The sequence below is a fragment of the Capricornis sumatraensis genome, chromosome 10 (assembly GCF_032405125.1).
Source record: "Capricornis sumatraensis isolate serow.1 chromosome 10, serow.2, whole genome shotgun sequence".
Taxonomy (NCBI): Eukaryota; Metazoa; Chordata; class Mammalia; order Artiodactyla; family Bovidae; genus Capricornis; species Capricornis sumatraensis.
In genome coordinates, this window is record NC_091078.1 from 27,942,030 (window position 1) to 27,951,609 (window position 9,580).

Sequence of the window (9,580 nt, forward strand, 5' to 3'; positions counted from 1 at the left end):
CTCATCTCTTCTCATTACTGGTCCCTTCTTTCCATGGGTCTGTCTGCTCCTTCACTTTCTAAATGTCCAAGTTCCAGCTCGTCCATCTGGCTGATCTCTCCCTTGGCAATCCCACTCCCATCAGTGGCCCCTTAGGTCCACAGCACCAGTTGCTTCCCAAGCATCTTCTTCATGTTTCCATGGCAATGATCTCCTGGTGCTCCCAGCCCACCATGTGCACAGCTGGATGTGTCCTTTCCCAGTGTATGCATGCTCAGTTGATTCTGACTTTTTGCAACCCTTGGGCTGCAGCCTGCCAGTCTCCTCTGTCCATTTTCAGGTAAGAATACTAGAGTGGGTTGCCATTTCCTCCTCCAGGGTAGCTTCCCAATCCAGGGGTAGAACCCGTGTCTCCTGCATTGCAGACAGATTCTTAACCCACTGAGCCATCAGGGAAATCAGCCCTTTTCTTGAACCCACAATGCTTGTTAACAAAACCACCAACCTTCCAGTTATTTTGGCTCAGTCTTAGTTGTCATCTTTGACTCGCCTCATTCACATGTTTGCTGAATCCTATTTCTTTTTTTTGCATAATGAATATAATTTTGCTGCTTTTCTTTGATTATACAAGCCATACATGTTCAGTGCAATGATTTCAAACATATACAAATGTAAGAGGGCAACAATCACATGGGATCCCACTTTACTGCAATGTTCATTAATCATTAAAAATAATAATCATTCTTTCATGAATATTTTATTTCAGATAGAAAAATGATAGATGGATAGACATAGATGACAACTAGCTAGCTAGCTAGCTAGATGAGTTCATATAAATGGGATAATATACTAATTAAATCTTTAAAGATAAAAAAATACCAAAGAGTTGTTAAAACTGTGGGTTCATTTATATTTTTATGATGAACAACTTCAGCTCTCAATCTTGTCAGTATTACCTCTATGAAGGAATACAAAACCTCATGTGGAGAAATGAAGAGTGCCTGTTTTAGGGTTTTGGGGAATTTGAAGCCTGGAACCTAACCCTGTGGAAACTCTGGAATTGGGACCTTGCTTTCTTCATCTGTCTATGCTCCATGTTGACTCTTACAGTATCTGTAGAATATTTTGCCCTATGACTGATCAATGGCCTCAACAAATCTTTTTTAAAGCCTATCACATATAAGCCACTGCCAGCTATGCAAGGGACACACAAATGAATAAGTCATCATCCTTGCTTTTGAGGAAATTTATATCTATGGCTTGTACACACACACACAGACACACACACACACACAGACACACAGACACACACACACACACACAAATGGTACTATACCTTGCCAAAACTTCATGCCCTACCACCTGTCTTCATGCCTGTGAAGGGTTCATTTTAGTTCTCCCTGGGTTTTCTGTAGGACCTAAGTTTCCAGCCAAGCTCCCAACATACACTTGGAAATATAAGAGGGGATGCAAAAAAAGAAAGGAGATCTGACAGGGCTGATTTAAAAGAAATGAAAGTTGTTTATTTTTTGAAAATATGTTTTGTAGGTGATGGCTCTTAATCACTGTGGGTCACTGTAGGACCCCTCAAACAAGGCAAGAGCTCATCATGGACCTGGAATGATTTTGGAGATAATCTTTTCTCTTCTTTTCAAAGGATGCTGCTGTTCTGGAGAGGTTTTGTCTGAACTCAGCCATATTTCCAGGCTCAAAGTGGTGGGACACTGCCCATGCAAAAGCACCACGGAAGACTTGAAAGCACTATTCGGACCTTCAGAATCATCTGAAGTGTGTTCTCAGTACATGTCCCGGACAAAACATGCTCATTTGTCACATGTGAGGGAGCAGTGACATTTATTTTTACAGATTCAGTGGGCTGACAGGAAGACTTAGTGGGCACATCACATTCTAGCAATCTCCATCACAGCAAAAACAGTCTCAGAAAAGGAAGACACACAGGGTCTATACCTGCAGATTACAACCTCTTTCATTAACTCTGCAAAAAGTTTAAGATTAAACTTCAGCAATCTAGGACACAAAAGCTTTAGAGAAAATGCTAGCTGGGGAAAATGTCAGTCATATTTAAGAGCAGATGTCCACCACTTCTCTCTGGGGAAGCAGTCCATTAAGCTGCATGCTGCTGAATCAGATGTGACAAAAAAGTTCATTCAGCCCAGTTTATTTTGGCTTGAGAGTTAGCAGCCTGAGCTGCTGCGGCTGATATTTCTGGATCTGCTGTCGCTTCTACTCTAGAGGTTGTTGAGTCAGACCTGACTGAGCTCTCAGACATCCCTGGATCTGTGGCACACACACACCTCTTCATAGCCTGAGTGCCAGTGATTTACAGCATCCTGGTAATTCATGTTTGAAAACTGCACACCTCCCAGCCCAGATGTAAACTCAGCACCAAGCAAAATCAGCTTCCCCTCGAATCTGTGTGTTCTGTGTTCTTCCATAGAAGACTGAACATCCCAGTGCTGAGCCATTTGTTATCCTGTGCATGACACCTCTGGGGGTGACAGCCACATTCATCAAAACTCCAGTCCCTTAAAGGGAGAATGTTCAGGAACTATCTGAGCAGCTATCAGAGAATTCACCCTTGCCTCATGACTTTTCTAAAACTTAATAAAAATCTTCTTTTCAATCAAACTCTTTCAAAGGATACAGACCTCATTTCTCTAATTTCACGGAGAAGCCAAAGCAAATATCAACCAGTTTCTATGTTTTAGCTTCAACTGCCTTAACGATGCTCTCTTACTCATGTCATGCTGTTGATTTCCTTTCCGACTGGCTCACACAAGGATTTTACTCAAGATAGATTCTGCTCTGTGTTTGTACTTTGAGTCACATACCTTTGGAGCCTTTGAGCTTGAAGGGATGTTAGATCTCCTTACCTCTTTGAAGGCGAAGAAATGAAAGCTGGAAGAAGGGAAGGGGCATCCTAGGTTTACTCTCATGAATGGCACATTCAAGATCAAATGAGCTCTGCACAAAAGCAAAATACATACAACAGAACAAAAAATTAAACATGTTTAGTTTTCTGCTAATAGCATAGCATCTATAACACCCTAAAGACAATCTTCTTTGCTCAACATTTCAGAGTTTACCCAAAGCCTTCACACAAATTATTTTAATCCTCACAACCATGCAAGGTTTTTTGTTTGTTTGTTTGTTTGTTTTCTTAAAGAACTGAGGAAATGAGCACTCAGAGTGGCCAAAAGGACAGCAAAGGTCATATCTTTGGGTCTGAATGACAGCTCAAATCCAAAGGTTCAGCTCCACAGGCAGGGACACATCACAAAATGATTCTATGCATCAGTGAGCAGCAGTGAACACAAACCTACTTCACAATCTAAATAGATTCACTTTTCCCATTGGTCTGAAACTTTCCAAACTTAGCTTTGACCAGCAAAATTGTCCTGCTGTCCCTGGAAGTGGGTCCAAGCCTCTTCCACAAGATGACAAGAACACCTGTCAGCGTCATCAGAATGGGACAAAACTACCACTTTGGTTCTTTGGGCCCTAAACTGATTTGCTCTCAAGAACTCGGATCCTCAGGAATATTAAAGTATTGGGTTGGCCAAAATGTTTGTTTAGCCAAGATCCTGTGGAAAAACCCAGATTAGCTTTTTAGACAACCGAATAATTTGCCTGCTTCTTCCCAAAGACAGTTTTGTGTTGTCCACATTTGTTCAAAGAAAATTGCTGCTGTTGTTTCTGTGGTCCTGGGATTAATTATGCCAAAGTGTTTTATTTTTATTGTCTCCTTTTCTGTATTTAATGGAGTTAGAAAAAAATAAAACTCATTTTTCTTCCTTCCCATACTGAAACCCCTACCATATTTCCTTAGACGAATTAATAAAAGACACTGTGCCAGGGAAGATGTGGGATTGTTTTACAGAGGGCCTTTTGAGTTTCCCTGACACAGAATCTTTCCCTCCTTCTCCCTTCCAAGCTCTTCCTCTTTTGTAGAAGCACTATAGGTCACAGGGCCATGAGTCTGCAGCAGGTGAAAGTGAAAGAAAATCACTAAGTCTTCCTTTTTATTCTTTCTCTGACTTCTTCATTTACAGAAATTAAAACCTATTCTAAACTGGCTTCTTCCTTGGCATGAAAATGAGCTCTTCAAGTCCTCAGGAAATGCCCAGTCACCTCATCCTGGGACTTTGGCTTCCTCAACTTTTTGTTCCTCAACTTCTCATGCATATCTCTTGAAGACTGGTAATAATTTTTTTCTGTAAAATATGAATTGGTAACCTTGGAAAGTCTGAATTGCATCCAAAAGGAATTCATTACTGAGTGGGGGTGACTTTGACTTTCATGAAAATGAGTGCTCCGAAATCATCAGCTTTGGAAAATAATTCATTACACTTTTTTTTTTTTTTTGGTGGTGGTGGGGTGGATAAAGTGCCTTTCATAAAAGCACCTCTTGTATGAGTATCCCGTGTGACCTACCTCATATGAAAGAAAATGTTAGGACAGTCAGCTATTTGGAAACATTGTACGTGCAAGCTTTTATGCTGACTTTCACTGAGAACGAGATGAATCATGAATACTTAAAAATTTTTCCCCATGGTTCTGCTTAAATCCTAGTTAATTGTTTCAGAGTATCCACCTGGGGGAAGCCGTATGCAATATGGGTTTGGGGGTTGGTGCTTTCAAGGACTGTCCAGCTCTGTGGCCAGTGAGGAGGCTGCTCCCTCCACTTTTCATCCCAGTCCTCACTTGTCTCATTATCTGGGTAGATTCACTCATGTCTGTCTTTCTCTTGAGACAAAAGAATACATATCATCACCCCAAGTACTTTGCAGGTTAACAAAAGTTATGAGATTTTTCCTTAACTTAGAAAACTTACATAATAGAACAGAGTATACATTTCATATATTGAAGATGCAGATTTTTAAAATTTAATATTCTATCATATTCAGAAATCTTTCATATTAAACACATAAATAAAATAGGAATGAAGGGAAAATCTGCTTTGTGTGCCTACTCAGTGGGATTCTCTCTCCCTCTCTAGAGGTACACACTCTCATAAATTTGGGATATAGTCTCCCAGCCCATGTTTTTATGTCTTCACTACCCATCTTTAAACATTTTGTAATACTCGAGGAAGATGATTCTGTTTGTCCACCTAATCACTGTCATTCCCCTCTTCCATTCTATCAGGACCCTGGTCTTGCCCAGGAAGCAGTGTCCAAGAAGGCCATTCATCATCCCCTCCAGGCTCTTGTGCAGCTAAAGAGGGGAGGGGAGGGGAGCAGAGGAGAGGATGTGACCTAGTTTTGGTCAAGAAGGTGGAAGCAGAATTTCAGAAGATGAAACTTCTGGGAAAAAAACCCCATCATTTTCTTGGTAAGAGTGCATATATTCAGATTCAGAGTCACCTTCTACCCTCCCTCTCTGTGGACCTGATGCATGAATGCACTGTGTGGCATGGGAGCTCTCACCATCTTGAAGATAAAACAAAGATAGAATGAGGAGGGAAGGAACTCTGGTTGCAGGTTTGAGGACCCCAGAAAACTACTGTCAAGCTCTCCATCAGAAATGGACTAACTAAACATATTTACAAGTGATCATCATATACCCTGTCCCCTTTCTGGACCACCAGACCTGATTAATTGTATAAGCATCCCATCCCTTCACTTTGTGGGACCCGACTGATGGCTTCTTGGAGCTACCTTCATCTGAATCTCCTTCAGTTGAACTCTTACAAGATAAAATCGTAAACCTTGATTTGGTTAAGCCACTGCCACTAAATCTCTGCAAACACAGCCAAACACAATCCTAGCTGCTGATATTTGTTCTTTTTTTTTGTTTTTTCTTTGAAGACTCTTGGACTTCCCTGGTGGTCTAGTGGCTAAGACTCTGCACTTCTGATGCAGGAGGCGTGGATTCTATACCTGGTCGGGAAAGTTCCATGCCCCCCCTCACTCACCACCAAAAAAGATTCTGATGGAAATGGTGGTACTCTAACAAGCTGTTTGATAACTTGCTTTTTTCATTCAGATCATGTTTGACCTCTATCCACTTTGAAACATATCTAGTTCACTTATTTTTAAATTTATTTTCTCTATTCATTTCCTTTTATGGGCCTTTAGAAACTTTTCACCATTACCAAAATATTGTTCTGCATAGCCCCATGGACTCACATGCATTAGAGTTCCTCTGGGATGTGTGCTAGAGGTAGTCTCTGACAGCTCTTTCTGAGATTCTTCATTTGGGTCTAAGTGACTTTTTTGAAGATAGAACTGTTTGTATATTTAGAGGCAAGTGGGTAATGACAGTTGCCAGAATTTTTTAAACTATACCATGCTATATTTCCTAATTTTCTTACTGTATTTGTTAAGCTTGTGATTAAACTAAACTGAAAACTAAAATCTGGGCAGAAATGCAGAAACAGCAGTAACTGAATGAGAAAGATTTTGATTTCTACCAGTTTTCTAACAGTTTCTTCTGTTACTCACCTTTTGGCCAAGAAAAAAAAAATCTACACCAGGATTTTTCAACCATGGCACTGTCAACAGTCAGGGCTAGATCGCTTTTTGGTGTCAAGCCAATCCTGTGTATTCTAGGATGTTCAGCTGCCTCTCTGGTCCCTACTCACTAGATGCCATGAGCATACCCTCTCCAGCTATGACAATCAAAAATGACTCCAGGCATTGACAAATGTACCCTGAACAAGGTACAAATTAAAGTTGATATTTACAATCAAAGTTATATAGCATTAGGGAGAGGGTGCTGCTACTGCTGCTAAGTCGCTTCAGTCGGGTCCGACTCTGTTCGACCCCATAGACGGCAGCCAACCAGGCTCCTCATCCCTGGGATTCTCTAGGCAAGAATACTGGAGTGGGTTGCCATTTCCTTCTCCAATGCAGGGAGAGGGTGGGGAGGGGTCAAAATCACCCAGCTGACAACTACAGTTCCACAGTAACTGAGCTTGTATTATTTAAAACACCAATACAGTATACTAACACATATATATGGAATTTAGAAAGATAGCAATGACGACCCTGTATGCAAGACAGGAAAAAAGACACAGCGGTGTATAACGGACTTTTGGACTCAGAGGGAGAGGGAGAGGGTGGGATGATTTGGGAGAATGGCATTCTATCATGTATACTATCATGTAAGAATTGAATCGCCAGTCTATGTCTGACGCAGGATACAGCATGCTTGGGGCTGGTGCATGGGGATGACCCACAGAGATGTTATGGGGAGGGAGGTGGGAGGGGGGTTCATGTTTGGGAATACATGTAAGAATTAAAGATTTTAAAATTAAATAAAAAAAATTAATTTAAAAACAAACAAACAAACAAACAATCCTAAAAAAAAAAAATAATAACCAATGGTTTATCTAAAAAAAATAATAATAATAAGATCAATGTAAACAGAGAAGCCCAAGGAGGCATTGGTAAACTAAATGACTTTTAAAATCTGGCCATTTTAAGACCATTTAAGAAGCCTACTATGGATTATTTCAGTGAACCTCTATTTCCAACTTTTAAGTTGGAGAAATTAATTTTGGGTATTTATAAAATTTTTGTAAAATAAAAATATGAGAAATAATAACAATAATAAGAATATCAGTTATACTGTACTGGGAATTTTCCTAAGTTTGTTACTATGCCTTCTTCTTTAATCTTTGCAAACCTTCTTGTTACATAGGTTCTATTTTATACCAATTGCACAGATTAGAACATTTAGGGACAAGAAGGTTAAGATTTGTTCTTCATAGAGATTATCTTTAACTTTCACAAGCCTTCAAGGTACATGCAATTACTGACATTTTATAGAGGAATAAATTGGAACAGAGGCAAGAAACCTATTAAGAAACTATCCCACAGTTTTAAACCCCACAGTAATATTCAGTGTGGATTAATACGGTTACATCCTTGAACATGATACAAGCTAAAACTGATATTTACTATCAAAGGTATTTAGCATTAAGGATATGAATCCCTTAAGGGGAATTTAGTTACCTCTTTTGTAAATACAGGAAAAATAGATTTTTCAATTTGTAATAGAAAATTATATTTATGTCAAAGTCTAAAATTTTCAAATTTCTCGCCTTTTCTCTTCCTCCCTAACTCCCACATTCATTCCAGAAAGGATTTAAGTAAGGCAGTTAACCAGATGTATAAAGCTAACTAAACATAATAAAAACATGTTCAGTTCAGCTCAGTTCAGTCGCTCAGTCATGTCTGACTCTTTGCAACCCCATGAATCGCAGCACGCCAGGCCTCCCTGTCCATCACCAACTCCAGGAGTTCACTCAGACCCACGTCCATCGAGTCGGTGATGCTATCCAGCCATCTCATCCTCTGTCGTACCCTTCTCCTCCTGCCCCCAGGAATATAAAGTGAATTCAGATATGACAAGAAGACACTTACTATATGGATCCATACACTGGGAAGGCTATAAATGAGAATTTTTCTCTTATTACCAGTATGTAAAGGGAAGTGTGGTCAATTAGTGTGGACCATTAAATACTAAATGAACCCATTACTCAGAAGTGCTACTGTTGCTGGTGCTAAGATTAGACAGAAATTCTTCCTATTACACCTGACAAAGTTATACTATACACAGTGTTCTGGACAGGAAAACTACAATGAGGTATCACCTCACACCAGTCAGAATGGCCGTCATCAAAAAAAAAATCTACAAATAATAAATGGTGGAGAGGGTGTGGAGAAAAGCAAACCTTCGTGCACTGTTGGTAGGAATGTAAATTGATATAGCCTCCACAGAGCACTATGGAAGTTCCTTAAAAACTACACATAGAACTACCATATGACCCATCAACCCCACTCCTGGGAAAACTGAAATTCAAAAGGAGACATGTATCCCAATGTTCATTGCAGCACGATTTACAGCAGCCAGGACATGGAAACAATCTAAATGTCTATCAATAGATGAATGGATAAAGAAGATGTGGTACAAAAAGATAATGGGATATTAATCGGCCATAAAAAGGAAAAAAAATGGGTCACTTGTAGACATGCAGATGGACCTAGAGTCTGTCATACAGAGTGAAGTAAGTCAGAAAGAGAAAAATAAATATTGTCTATTAATGCATACATGTAGAAACTAGAAAAATGGTACAAATGAACCTATTTCCAAGGCTGGAATAGAGACACAGACATAGAGAATAAACATGTGACACACCATGGAGGAAGTAGAGGGTGGGATGAACGGGGAGATCAGAACTGACATATATACACTACCATGTGTAAAATGGATAGCTAGTGGGAAGCTGCTGTGAAGCACAGAAAGCTCAACTTGGAGCTCTGACACGACCTAGCGTGGTGGGGTCAGGGAAGGTGGCGGGCCAAGGTGGAGGGGGTATATGTATACGTATAGCTGATTCATGCTGTTGTACAGCAGAAATGAACACAATATTGTTAAGCAATTATATTCCAATAAAAACAACCAAACAGATAAATGCAGTGATGAGTTTCACAAGTCTGGGTGGGCTGCAAGCCCAATTCAAGGAAAGCATGATTATCACTTGTGATTTGTCCTTGTTATCCTGACTACAATTTGATCACTCATAACACTTCTGAAGTCCTCAAAATATCAAATTACATAAGAATTTTAA